The sequence below is a fragment of the Girardinichthys multiradiatus genome, chromosome 1, assembly GCF_021462225.1.
Source record: "Girardinichthys multiradiatus isolate DD_20200921_A chromosome 1, DD_fGirMul_XY1, whole genome shotgun sequence".
NCBI classification, from domain to species: Eukaryota; Metazoa; Chordata; class Actinopteri; order Cyprinodontiformes; family Goodeidae; genus Girardinichthys; species Girardinichthys multiradiatus.
The window spans coordinates 27,431,464-27,444,000 of record NC_061794.1 but is presented as its reverse complement, the minus strand read 5'-3'; the positions used below and the strand labels follow the sequence as shown (position 1 = coordinate 27,444,000).

The 12,537-nt window shown below is 44.6% G+C and overlaps 1 protein-coding gene and 1 long non-coding RNA gene across 3 annotated transcripts in view; one reads left to right on the top strand and one right to left on the bottom strand.

Annotated features, from left to right (window-relative positions):
• Positions 1-12,537, bottom strand: part of camkvl (CaM kinase-like vesicle-associated, like) — an 86,465-nt gene that overhangs the window by 39,405 nt on the left and 34,523 nt on the right. The window contains exon 1 of one of the 2 annotated variants that reach the window (XM_047360702.1): positions 4,284-4,301. The exons of the other annotated variant lie outside the window; for it this stretch is intronic. The gene's annotated coding sequence lies outside the window, so the exon portion shown is untranslated. Of the gene's footprint in view, positions 1-4,283; positions 4,302-12,537 lie in introns of those variants that run through there. 2 annotated transcript variants of the gene reach the window in all.
• Positions 1,685-6,955, top strand: LOC124865872. Its single transcript, XR_007037674.1, has 5 exons — positions 1,685-1,822; positions 3,173-3,250; positions 4,236-4,398; positions 4,818-4,910; positions 5,972-6,955. It is a non-coding gene; the product is annotated as an uncharacterized LOC124865872 (long non-coding RNA).

The following is a 12,537-nucleotide window of genomic DNA, read 5'->3' as shown; positions in this document are numbered from 1 at the left end:
TGCCTTCATTCAGTCTGTCCTGTCTTCATCCATCTCAGTGTGGTTCGGCTCATCCACAAAACAGGACAGGTCCAGACTGCAACGAATAATCAGGTCTGACCTTCCCTCCATCCAGTATTTACTAATACAGGTCCAGGGTCAGGAAAAGAGCTGCTAAAATCTCTGCAGACCCCACACACCCTGCACATAAAATGTTTAGAGTCTTACCTTAAGGCCGCCGCTACAGAGCACTGTTTGTTAAAACCAGCCGCCACATAATCAGTTTCTTCCACCAGGCTGTTTCTTTGATGAACACTTGACAGTCAGAGTAGCAGAACAATGCAGTACCATGCATACTTGAACTAATTTAAATCTGATCTAACACTATCTTCTCCTGCAAATGCATTTTTATATATGTACATTTAAAAGATATAGATATATCTTAAAAGTCCATTTAAAAAAAATCCTGAGAGCAAAGTGTACTGGAGTAAAATGCCTTGTTTGTGTGTGAGAACCTGGCAATAAAGGTGATTCTGATATTCTTTATCATTGTTGACAATAATAAAGCAATTGAAACTTTTTGTCACTGACTAATGCACACACTTGGTTTTGCTAAATGTACTAAATGAAGTGTCTATATAATGAGTGTAAATCCTCCCTTTAACACACCAGATCTTCAAAAACATAATATTAGTACTGTTAGTGTGCATCTTTAGGGTATCAATCAGGCCCTTATCTAAAGCCCCAATCTTACTCAAGAGGCAGCTGCAGTATAGAGATTGCAGACAAGGCTGTCTCTGATTTTTTTGAAAACTATAGGCCTACAATTGAGATATCTAGTACCTCATTTGATGTCTATTTGTCTGCCTACTACACACAGAGTCACACTGTCAAAGTGTTTTAAATCGGAAGCAGAAATGTGGGCGCTAGTCCCTTATATTTTGATTTTGTGTGAACAGCTGGAGAAGATAATAGATGAAAGCAACATGCTCAAATTACTCATGGGTTATATAGAATAGATTGGGTCACTGTGGCCTAGCGTTATGAGTGTTAATGCACATCACTGTATCAAAAACAAAACTGAAAAATAAAATTCTAAGTCACAATCTAGCCCAAAACCAACAATTTAAAAGGTTGTAAAGGTGTTGACAGTGGATAACTTCAAATATTTGGATATTGTCAGACTGCTTTGATCCCCATGTTGATGCTACTGCTAAAAACTTTCCTCAAAGACTTTTCATTCTGAGATATAAATTATTTTAATGTTTAAACTGAGATAATGACATCATACATTTTGTTTAATTTCTGTATTACTGTGTGATTTGGAAACAGACTTGGTAGATTTCAGTGAGGAGTCACTTTAAGACATTTAATAGGCAGGTCTTTAGCAAGGCTTTATTGGATTGCCAGGATCCCTCCAGTGGCCCTCTGGCTGCCATTTCAGGAATACTGTCTGCGTGAAAAACAAAAGGTTTCTCTTTTGCTGCCAATTGGATTCTGATAACAAGATTATCAGTGTAATTCACTTCACCTGTCAGTGTTTATAATGTTATGGCTTATTTATTTATTTTTTGGTAATAGTTATAGTAAAGGAAAATAGCATAAAACGTATGAAAGAAAAAGGTTATTTTGAAACAAAACCCGCGCATTTATCTAAAGTTCAATTTTCAGGCGGACACCAATAGGTAACAGAGGAGTCTGATGACGATTGGTCTGATCCTGCCGCTGACAGCCAATCAAAGCTAGCTGAACACTATCGTCTGTTGAGAGATTGGCGCAGCGGACTCATTCGACTCGACCATCTACTGTGAATGTGAAGAGAGGCACGAATTGCGTCCCGACGGTAAGGTCACAAAATAATGTATGATTAAACCTATGGGCTAAACTAAGGTTCTTGACTATAAACTAACGTTAGTTTCGTTTGACGAGATAACTGGCGAATATGTGTTGTCAGAAGTGGTTAGCTAGCAAGTGAATGTTGACTCTTGGGTTAGGGTTAGGGTTAGGGGTTAACCCTTAACTAATGTTAAGTTTAAACTTGACATAACGTTAGACCGACGAGACTGGTAAAAACTACAAGACACGCTACTGTTAATTATTTTTTAAAGGGTAACGTTATGTTGTGCAAATGAGTAAGTAACGCCACAATTCGGGCTCTTGAGCCCGCTAATGTTAGCAAGAAACAATATAAGGGCACGTGAACCATGTAACGTTAACCTGAGAAACATAGCTTTCAACAACACGAATTTAAAAGAACGGATACGTTACAGATACTGTTTGTGTGAACACTTGTGCAGCGTTTTGCATGCCTGCTGAGAATGGCTGCCATGTCAGGAGGTGACTAATATAGGTGGCTGCAACTCTCTGCAGGCTTAACGTTACAATGTTTGCTCTGCTTCATAATGCATCCACATCGTTATTAGACACCTTATTGTAGCCTACACATTAATTACCTCATATTTTGGTTGAAACTCCAGAAATGCTACTTTTTCTCTGTCTAAAGAACCATTAATGACTAAACATTCCCAAAATGTATAACGTTATGCAGAGTAATGTATCACTTTTAATGAACCCCATAGATAATATTATATTGTATTAAAACAGTTTTTGGAGGTAGACACAATTCATGCAAAACATGCTTCTATAACATTAAGTTAAATACAAATAACATTAAAGTTACACCTTTGCTGTTTTTGTGACAATAAATGTTGTATTTGTTTACTGTTTAAACCAAAATTCTTGAAGGCTTAATGGTTTAGATGTTATTGCCTGATGTTACCTAATTAAATTAATGTTGTTAGTGTGTTTCACTGGGTGAGGTTTAAGAAACCTTAAATTGCATAGCATTGATGTTATCTAAACCTCGCTTGAAATGTTTTTTACAGCCTTACGGTATTATTCAAAATGCAACAAAGGGAGATGTCAGTTTTAAATCGGACCATGTACAATTAAAACACATTGTGCCTAAACCTGTCAAATGTGGACTATATGATGTCAGTCAAAGTTAATCTTATTTGAAACACATTTTAAGAATTGTAAATCCACACACAAAAGTATTAAACCATAATGAGTTTTTGTTAAATAAAATAGTCAGGTGTATTTTGAAAGACATACTGCACATTAGGGGCTGTAACTACTTTTCAATTGGCTGACATACATGAGTTTTTAAAGTGCACTTTTTCTTTCTTTGCAGAAAGGACTGAACATGTTTTCACCCTTCGTCCATTAGAAAGATAAACTGCTTCCCAGATTGAGCATACACAATCTAATGGTAAGTAAAGCAGTTACATCAGAGTGTTTTGATTCCTGAACATTATATTTAAAGACTATGTTAGAGTAGACATGGTCTGTGTCACATATGTGACAATGTTTTGACTGTGGTAGTTAAAACTACACATGATCACATTTGTTTGAGTGCATAATGATCATCAGGTACTTTTTGGTTTTCACTGGCTCAGTCATTCTCTTCCTGCCTTTACATCATACGGATGCACACACCAAACAATCAATTTAGCTTTTGCAGTGGTCCAAAAAATTAAGTGGTAGAAGTGCAAGCGACCATTGCAACAGCTTCTCTGAACTACTGTCTTCACTGTTTCAGCTAGGATTTTTTTACAGTAGTGGTGGAAAAACATCTATGTTTAGGCGAAACTGGTTCCAAAAATGGCTGGGATGGCTGGAAGCACAGCCTTTTAAACAAAATAAAAAATTACAGACTCAACCTATGCAAATCTGGATGCCCAGAGGTCAAAGTAAACAGTGGTAGGAGGAGCAGAGCCAATCCTGATGCAGCTTCACCACATGCTTCCCTTAAGCGGCCTTGACGTGCAGAAATTAAATATCTGCCACAGCTTCCTAAGGGGGAAACACTGGATACTTTGGAAGTCTTCAGATTGGACATGTTGAACAAAATGGATGAAGACATTGATTTCACAGTGACAGGTATGAACATGAGCAAGACCTTTGCTGCAAGAAGGCTTGAGATTGTAAATTCAAGTCCTTCTGTGCAGCATCTTCAAGAAAGATGGCCAGCTCTTCTCCTGGAAAACCAGGTACATAAAGCTGTAGAACATGGCTGAATTCAGTTTACTTGTCATAATGTGCTTATTCACATTACTTAAATCCGTCTCAAGAGCTTCAAAAACTGGTCTCGGGCCAAAACCGGTCTCGAGCACTACATAATGTGTGTGTGTTCATTTAAATTATATGTTTTTGATTCAAAGGGGGAATGATTGAAGCCACTTTGTTTTCATTAGGTCTGTACAGAATATCAGCGAATCACCAACCAGAAGCTAAAGACTGACCTGTATGCTTCATTGGACAGTCACACAAACAGTCTGCTGGCTTTAGCCTGAGGGATGCAGGGGAAATCCGATCAGTGCCCAGAAGATCTCATCAATGTTAAAGACATACTCTGAGGTAAATCTTTGTCAAGTATTAAGTAGATCCTAATAATTGCAGTTCTCCATAACTACATAACAGAGCTGGTGGAGGGTTGGGGACCTTGCATGCCTTCCATTTCCATTTGAGGATGCCCCACAGATGCTCAGTAGGCTTTAGATCTGGAAACATGCTTGGCCAGTCCATCACCTTTACCCTCAGCTTCTTCAGCAAGGCTGTGGAGGTGTGTTTGGGATCGTTATGTTGGAATACTGCCCTGCGGCCCAGTCTATTATGTAAAGTGTCACTTTTGTTGCTTGAAAAGATCAAACCAAATATTTCCAAAAATGGCAGGGGTCTTCATTCTGTCACATACTGTGTATAGATACGTAGAAAAGTTTTTAAAAAAGGGTTGGTATTTTAGCATTTCATTGTCTTTTCCATGTTTTTCACTACAGCAAACACAAAACATCAGTGTTGACCGGGTTGCATCTCTTCAGTGTCTACCACTGCATCTTCAAGATGACACAGAGCTCTTCTACACCTGTAAGGTGAGCTAATATACTATTTACTTGAACAAGCAATAGTAGGATTAGCATTTATCTGAAAATGTATGAAACCCAAAAAACCTTTTTGTACAAGTTAGTGCAAATGCACAATGTAATTAAACTTCAAGTGGCAATGATTAGGATCTAACAGTGACACTGATTTTGAGTATCTTATCAAGTATTGTTTTCATGTTTGAAGCAACACCGAATAAAAAAGAAAATGTTGTGCATATTGTACAAACCATAACAAGATATTAAAATTTAACTGCAGATTAACCCTTTCTGAAAATCCTTTGACACACTAAATCTACCATATAGAGAATTTTAGTTGATTTTGGTAACATTTGAACAAAGACTTGATTAGATCTAGATGTTTTTTTCATTTATTTCTGAAACCTACTGAGTGACTGACTTCTGAATTGTTCATAAGTTGAACTGAAGCAAACTTTTGTCACATCAGTGGATGTTCTGAAAACATTCCAGCTCTCTGGGATGTATGGGGAATTTCATTTTTTAGATTGAAATGTGAATGGTCTGCAAATTTTGAATTGTTGTAATGAGCCACACACAGGCCTAACTGTATTTGACGATTTAAGATAAAATCATTTGAACAAAGACAACGAAATCCAGAGATTAACAAGATCAAATAAGTTTTACTCTATGTAAAATTGTGATATAAAAGAGTTCAATGAGTGTTGCTATTAAAAATGTTTTTAAAAATGGTTCTGACAAGGCTTTATTTCATCACAGCTATCACTAGAGATTTTCACGAGAGGTTTGCATAATGCTCTTCCCATCTATATGTTTGGGTCCTTTTGGGTATTCTGATAGCTCAGAAAACTCAAAAAACACGTTTATTTGGCTTTCATTTTTATGACTAATGTTTAGTTATGGACACTCTACTGATACTTTAGTAACACAAAACAATGAAATAATGTCTAGAACACAAATATTTTTTTCTGTGACAGACTTGTGAGCCGATAAACACACAAAGATCAGATGACATCCATTAGAGACTAAGATTATTTCATCAAATGTAATTGTAAATGTATAATATTTTTCAGGAGGGTGAAGACCAAGCGCCTACCATTAAGAGATCTGCTGCCATTGTGTCCATCATTGGTGACAGTGAGGATATGAACACGGTGCCATTTCATCCTCAAGAAGTCAAGGTCTTTCTCCAGGAGCAGGTTGTTTTGCAAGGGACTAAATGCTGGCCAGATGCAATAATGCCTTTATATGGCTTGCTTAATGTTATCCAGGCTGAATACCCAAAAGCAATGACCTACACATTTGAGTTTATTCAGAAAGTCCTCCTGAATGTAGATGGCGAAAAACCCAAACCAAAGACACTGTCTTTAAAAAATAAGCTGTAATGTACAAAGGCAGTGTCACAAATGAATTAAAGGTCTGTTGAGGTTATAAGTGACCCAGGTCATGGTTATACAGCAAAAGTTCAATCAAGGGCAACTGGACTGGTTAAGATTTCTTTAAGGTGCTTTAAGACAACAAACAACCTCTGTGGGTGTAGATTGTGTCTTTGAAACCTCTTTCAAACCAGCTGTCCTCCCTGTCTAACATCTGGATCTTGTGGCTTTCAGAAAAGCTTCAGTTGTCTTTCAGATGTAAATAAACTGCTGAGTATTGTTCTGAGGAGTTTGCTCCTCTGTGTTGGGCCATGCGTTTGTGAAGAGGTTGTTTCCTTTTCCCAACATGATGTATAGATCTGTATATTAGGGAAATGTAACGAAGCAACAAACAAAAGGCCCACTTATGCCCCATTTAACAACACAATCCTTGTTTCCATAGTCATTGTTTACAAAGAAACCCTTGTAAATGCTCACAGTTGGCAATTGATGGTCATTCTGACCACCTGATCCTATGGTTTTCCAATGACTAGTTAAAACAGCCAGGAGCACTAACAAACCATTTGGATGGATCATGGTTACTTGTACCTAATTAAAACTAAACAGCTACCATTCAGTCAAGCAAAAGAACGTTGGTTACGTAATGTAACCCCAGATTCTATGAGTATAGGCGCAGCCCTTTAAGGCTATCGCTAGTGGGTTTATCCCTTCGCGCGCAGCGCAGCACTGAAAACTTTAGTCCACGCCCACCTGCTGTGTGGGCCCCACCCCGGTCCGTATAAATTACGGTGAGACCGGACAAACGGCTCCCAAATAGCTTTTTCTTCAGCCATTCAGGGACCAGTGAGGCCCAGAGCTTAAAGGGCTGCGCCTATACTCATAGAATCTGGGGTTACAGTACGTAACCAACGTTCTATTTCGTATAGGCTTCGCCCTTTAAGGCTATCGCTAGTGGGTTAAAGGCGAAGCAGGATGTAGTCTATGCCTCACTGGGTCCATCCAGACCATAACTGAACATCTGCTCGCCTAATGACACCAAAAAATCAGCCTTCTGAATGCGTCATGACGCACTCCAAGCGTCTTGCGCATCACAATGACCAGAGAAGAATATCTCTGGTCAAGGAAAAAAGGTTGAAATAACAGCTTGTATTCTGAGACATGAAGGAGTGACAGAGAGGGCAGATAAATCGCTCACTCTCTTTGCAGATGTCAGAGCTAACAGCAGGGCTGTTATAAAAGACAGAAATTTTAGTGGAGCCTGATCTAAGGGCTCAAATGGGGCTTTAACCAGTGCGCGCAGGACGAGCGCTAAATCCCACTGAGGGACTAGGGGGCGTGACACGGGTCTGTGTCTATGTACAACCTGCAGAAAACACTTCATCAGCAGGTGGTTAAAGACCGTTCTGTCACCAAAACCCTCATGACAGGAGGAAATAGCTGCAGCATAAGTTTTAATGGTGCTGAAAGCTAAATATCTGTTCATCAGCTGCTGGAGGAATGACAGTACGCAGCCTACTGGACATGAAAAAGGCTCCGCGCCTTTCTCTGCGCACCAGCGCTGAAAAGCTGTCCACTTTGATGCGTACGACGCTGTGGTAGAGGGGGCTCGTGCACCCTGAATCGGGTGCACCACATTGTGCGGGAGGCCCAGCCTTACTAAGCGCTCCCGTTCAGCGGCCAGACCCAGAGACGTTGACCTAACTCTGGGTCCTGATCGCCCCTCCCGCCTGGAGGAGTGCATCCTCTCTCCACGGCAGCTGCCACGGGCGACCTGACACCAGCTGCTGCAGGCTCGGAAACCATGGCGCGATTTTGCGCTCGGGGGCTACAAGAATCACTGAGAGCTGTTCCTCTCGGATTCGGTCCAGGAGCCGCGGGATCAGCGGAACTGGTGGAAAGGCATAAAGGAGCGTTTTCGGCCACGGGCTGTGAGCAAAGGCGTCCACTCCTAACGGTGGATCCTCCCACGGGCTCAGTGAGAACCACAGCTGACATTGTGTGTTCTCCCATGTGGCGAAAAGATCCACTGCTGCTTTCCCAAATCTGCTCCAGATCTGAACAATCAGCTCGGGGTGGAGACTCCAGTCCCCGGGACGAGGACCTCCTCTGGACATGATGTCCGCTCCTCTGTTCAGGACGCCGGGGATGTACACTGCTCTGATGGAGAGCAGGTTCATGCGCGCCCAGCACAGCAGCCGCCTGGAAATGTTTAACAGCTGAGCCGAGCGCACACCTCCCTGGCGATTTACGTAGGCTGCTGCCACTCTGTTGTCTGTGTGGATCAGAACATGCTGATCCCGCAGCAGAGGAGCAACTGTGAGGAACCGTGAGAAGCTCCAGCACGTTTATGTGGAGAGACATGTGGTCTGGCCACTGTGCTCCCACCGCCTGAGACTGACACGTTCCTCCCCATCCCGACAGGGATGCGTCTGTGAACACTGAGACGTGTGACGCTGGTCTGCTGAGGGGAACTCCCTCTGACAGGGTGCGGAGATTTCCCCAGTGGGCCAGGTCGGGTCCCACTGAAGGAGGGACTGAGATCATCCGCCTCTTCTGATGCACAGGATCTATGCGCAGGCGGATGAACCATCTCTGAAGATGTCTCATATGAAGCAGACCCAGCGGAACAACCACGTGAGCCGCTGACGTCATTCCCAGTAATCGCATAATGACAGAGCTGTCACTACGCTGTGATGTTTGACACGGAGAAGAAGCGCTGACAGCGCGTCTGTTCTCGGCTGTGAGACCCGGGCTCTCATTGTGGCTGAGTTTAGCTCCACCCCCAGATAAATGATCATCCGGGATGGGAAAACAGAACTTTTTTTCCAGTTTATTGAAAAACCCAGAATTGTCAGATGTGCGGCCAGCTTCTTTGTCTGTACTGCTGCCTCCTTTCTGGACCGAGCCAGCAAAAGCAGGTCGTCCAGATAAAAGAAGATTTTCATCCCTGCCGAGCGCAGCGGCTGCAACGCCGTCTCCACACATTTGGAGAACGTGCGTGGGGCGAGAGAGTAACCGAACGGCAGGCGGTTGTATTGATATGAGATCCCCTGATAAGCGAAACGCAGATATTTGCGGTGTTTCGGGATGATGGGGATGTGAAAATAAGCATCCTTCAGATCTATGGAGGTGAACCAGTCGTTCTGGTAAACGTTTTCCATCACCTGTCTGACTGTCAGCACGTGGAAACGTCTCTCCATGATCGCTTTGTTGAACAGGGACAGATTGAGAATCGGTCTCATACCTCCTGTTTTCTTGGGAACCAGAAAATACCGGGAATAAAACCCCGTGTTTTCCTCTCCGCGAGGAACCCTGGAAATGACGTTTTTTATCAGGAGTTCCTGCAGTTCTGACAAGAGAACGGAGCTCTGCTCCGGGGAGGACAGGACTGTCTCCAAAATCCCTCTGAACGGTGGGGGTGGAGACAGGAACTGCAGCGTGTAACCTCTGCTGATCAGTCTGTCCATCCACCTGTCCAGGGAACATACGCCACTCTGAGTAGTGCTCTGAGAGTGGGCGCGCATTTATCTGTGGTGCCGTGGTGCTCATGAATACGAACCAGGCTAAAGCCCCTTCCGCCGTTACCCGACTCGGATTCTGATCGGAGGTAACCCATGGGGGGCTCGGATCGAAAGGGCTGTAAACCAGCCTCACCAGGGGAATATTCACCCAGGCTCGCAGCTCGGTGTTGAGTGGGGGCATCACTGATGCGCCGCTTCGTGGGGAGCTGCTGTTGTGCATCCTCTGTGATCTCACCCACTGACAGTTGGGGAGGACAGGAGGGAGAAGGCAGCGAGCGGAGCTCTACCGGAGCAGCATAGGATGCTCTCGTGGAGTCATGCTTAGAAACTGTGAGATCGTGGAGCCCCTTAAACGGCCGTTTAAAAGGGGCCGTCTCATTAGGAGTGGGGAATGTGTGTGAGGGAAACACAGCGAGATCGTACAATCTGGCTGAGCTGGAATAAAACGGAAAATTGCTCTTAGAGAAATGTATGTTTTATTTCAAAACAATCAGTAGTTTTACACACATCCCCCCCCCCCCCCCATTCATTTTTTAAATCTCCGCCGTGGCTCCTGCGGAGGGTTGGACCAGGCGCGCGCCAACTGCCGACCTCTGCGCTGCTGCTGCGGCCGAGTAGACGGAGCAGTGGGCGGAGGAACTTGGGGAGCTGCGGCCGCGGAGCGTCTCTGCTGCTGACGCTGATCACGGCGGTCCCGCCAGCGGCCGGTGGTGTGGGATGACCGGAAGCCATGTCTCCTGACCCGCTCAAGTTCCTCTTGAGAGGTTTGCATCTGGCTCAGCAAGGACTGGAAATGAGGACCGAACAGTCTGTCCGGACTGATCGGTCCTTTTTTTCGGGAGGAGCACACAGCCGACGCCGCACAGAGGTTGAGGATGGTGTCTGCTAGGTTGCAAAATTCCTCCACATCCTCCGGAGGCAGCTCCATCTCCCAAGCCTTCTTAGAGATGGCGTAGGCCAGGAAGGCGGTGTTGTTGGTCGCTGCAGCGACCTGAGCGGCACACTGGTGAGAGCGATCAGTCAGCCTGGCCGTGATCTGATCGCTGGAGGAGGGGGGCACAGGCCGTCGTCCGACGCGCCGGGCCGACCTAACCCCGAAAACCGCCGACAGACTGGGCTCTAGAGCGGGAACTGGGGGAAACCCCTGATCCGTCAGTGCCTCCACCCTTGTGATGGGTGTGAAGGTGGAGACCGGTGCCTTCAGCTGTAGCGGCTCGGCCGCCGCTCCCGACAGGTAAGTCGTTACCGCCGGAAAACGGGGCCAAACCGGATCTCGGCGAGTCGAATGAGCCGGGGCGAATTTTCCCGCCAGGTCATCAGTCGGCAGCCTGGCTAGAGGCGCGGGAACAGGGACACCTTTAGCCTCAGCTACTTTAGCAATGATGTCCGGCAGCGCGCTAACAAGTGCGCCCATCGCCAGAAAGGGGGTGGTCGCCGACATCGGGAGGCCCTGAGCCTGGACTGATTTAGTATCTGTCTCCGCGTCCTCCGTCCAGAGGAAGGGAGTGGAGACATCAGTTGCTGTCTCTGGGGAGGAATCGTCCGATTCCCGCCCAACACCAAAGATGTCCAATGCCTCATCAAGGGAGCATTGGTCCGCTATGGGGAATTCCCCTTCTAGCGGGGAGAAAATGGCTAGACGCCGCTGCTTCTCCTCCTGAGGCAGACGCCTGCAGGAAGGGCAGGTGGACCGCGGGGTCAAGGCCAGGCTTGCATGATCTGGACCGAGGCAGCCCTCGCAGATGGCATGCAGGTCGTAGGTCATGATGTATGTAGCCTGTGTTGCAAGCTGGGCAAAGGCGGATAGTGCCGACGTTAGCCATGGTTCTTCTTGTAATTAGTGCTGTTAAGCTGTTCGCTGAAGAAAAATGGGAGCCGTTTGTCCGGTCTCACCGTAATTTATACGGACCGGGGTGGGGCCCATACAGCAGGTGGGCGTGGACTAAAGTTTTCAGTGCTGTGCTGCGCGCGAAGGGATAAACCCACTAGCGATAGCCTTAAAGGGCGAAGCCTATACGAAATAGAAGCTCTTCCGATGAGGGACGAAACGTCTTCAAGACACCTTAACCAATCCAGTTGATCCTTGATCAAACAAAGTTTAAATAAGCAAGTAAGATGTTTTTGAGTGTTACTTTACATAATTTGTCCATCAGAGAAAAAAGTGACTGTAGATTGTAGCAGATATGTGTCTTGGTGGATAGTAATGTTCATCTGTTGCAGACTCATGAAGACCCACAGTAGGCATTATGTATCTGTACTAGAGGGTGACACGGGAGTGGATTTTCTCTCCTGTCCCATCCCGCTCCCACAGAAAAATGTCTTGTCCCATCCCAATCCCAGGCCAGCATAACGAAAAAAATCCTGTCCCGTCCCACTCCTGGTAAATTGACTCCCACTCCCGTCCCGCTCCCATTCAGAACGACTCCCACTCCTGTGCCACTCCCATTTTTGTTTTCTTCATTTAGTCTTTTGGCAATTTGTTTCTTTGAAGGACCAGTTAGGTCCCTGCTTTTAGTTGTAGTAAAGGCCAGTTAAAGTAAAAAGAATAATAATGAAGAAATAATAAAATATGAAACAAGGAAACAGACCATGCCTATCTTAGTTGAATAAACAAAATGTACATAGTTGTATTTTACTTATTTATTAAGTGATTGTTTCCTTTGAACAATGACATTACTTTTATGTTTCAAGTTGCTGAAACGAAAGAAAAATGCACCTAGTAAGAGAACTGTACTTGTTGAA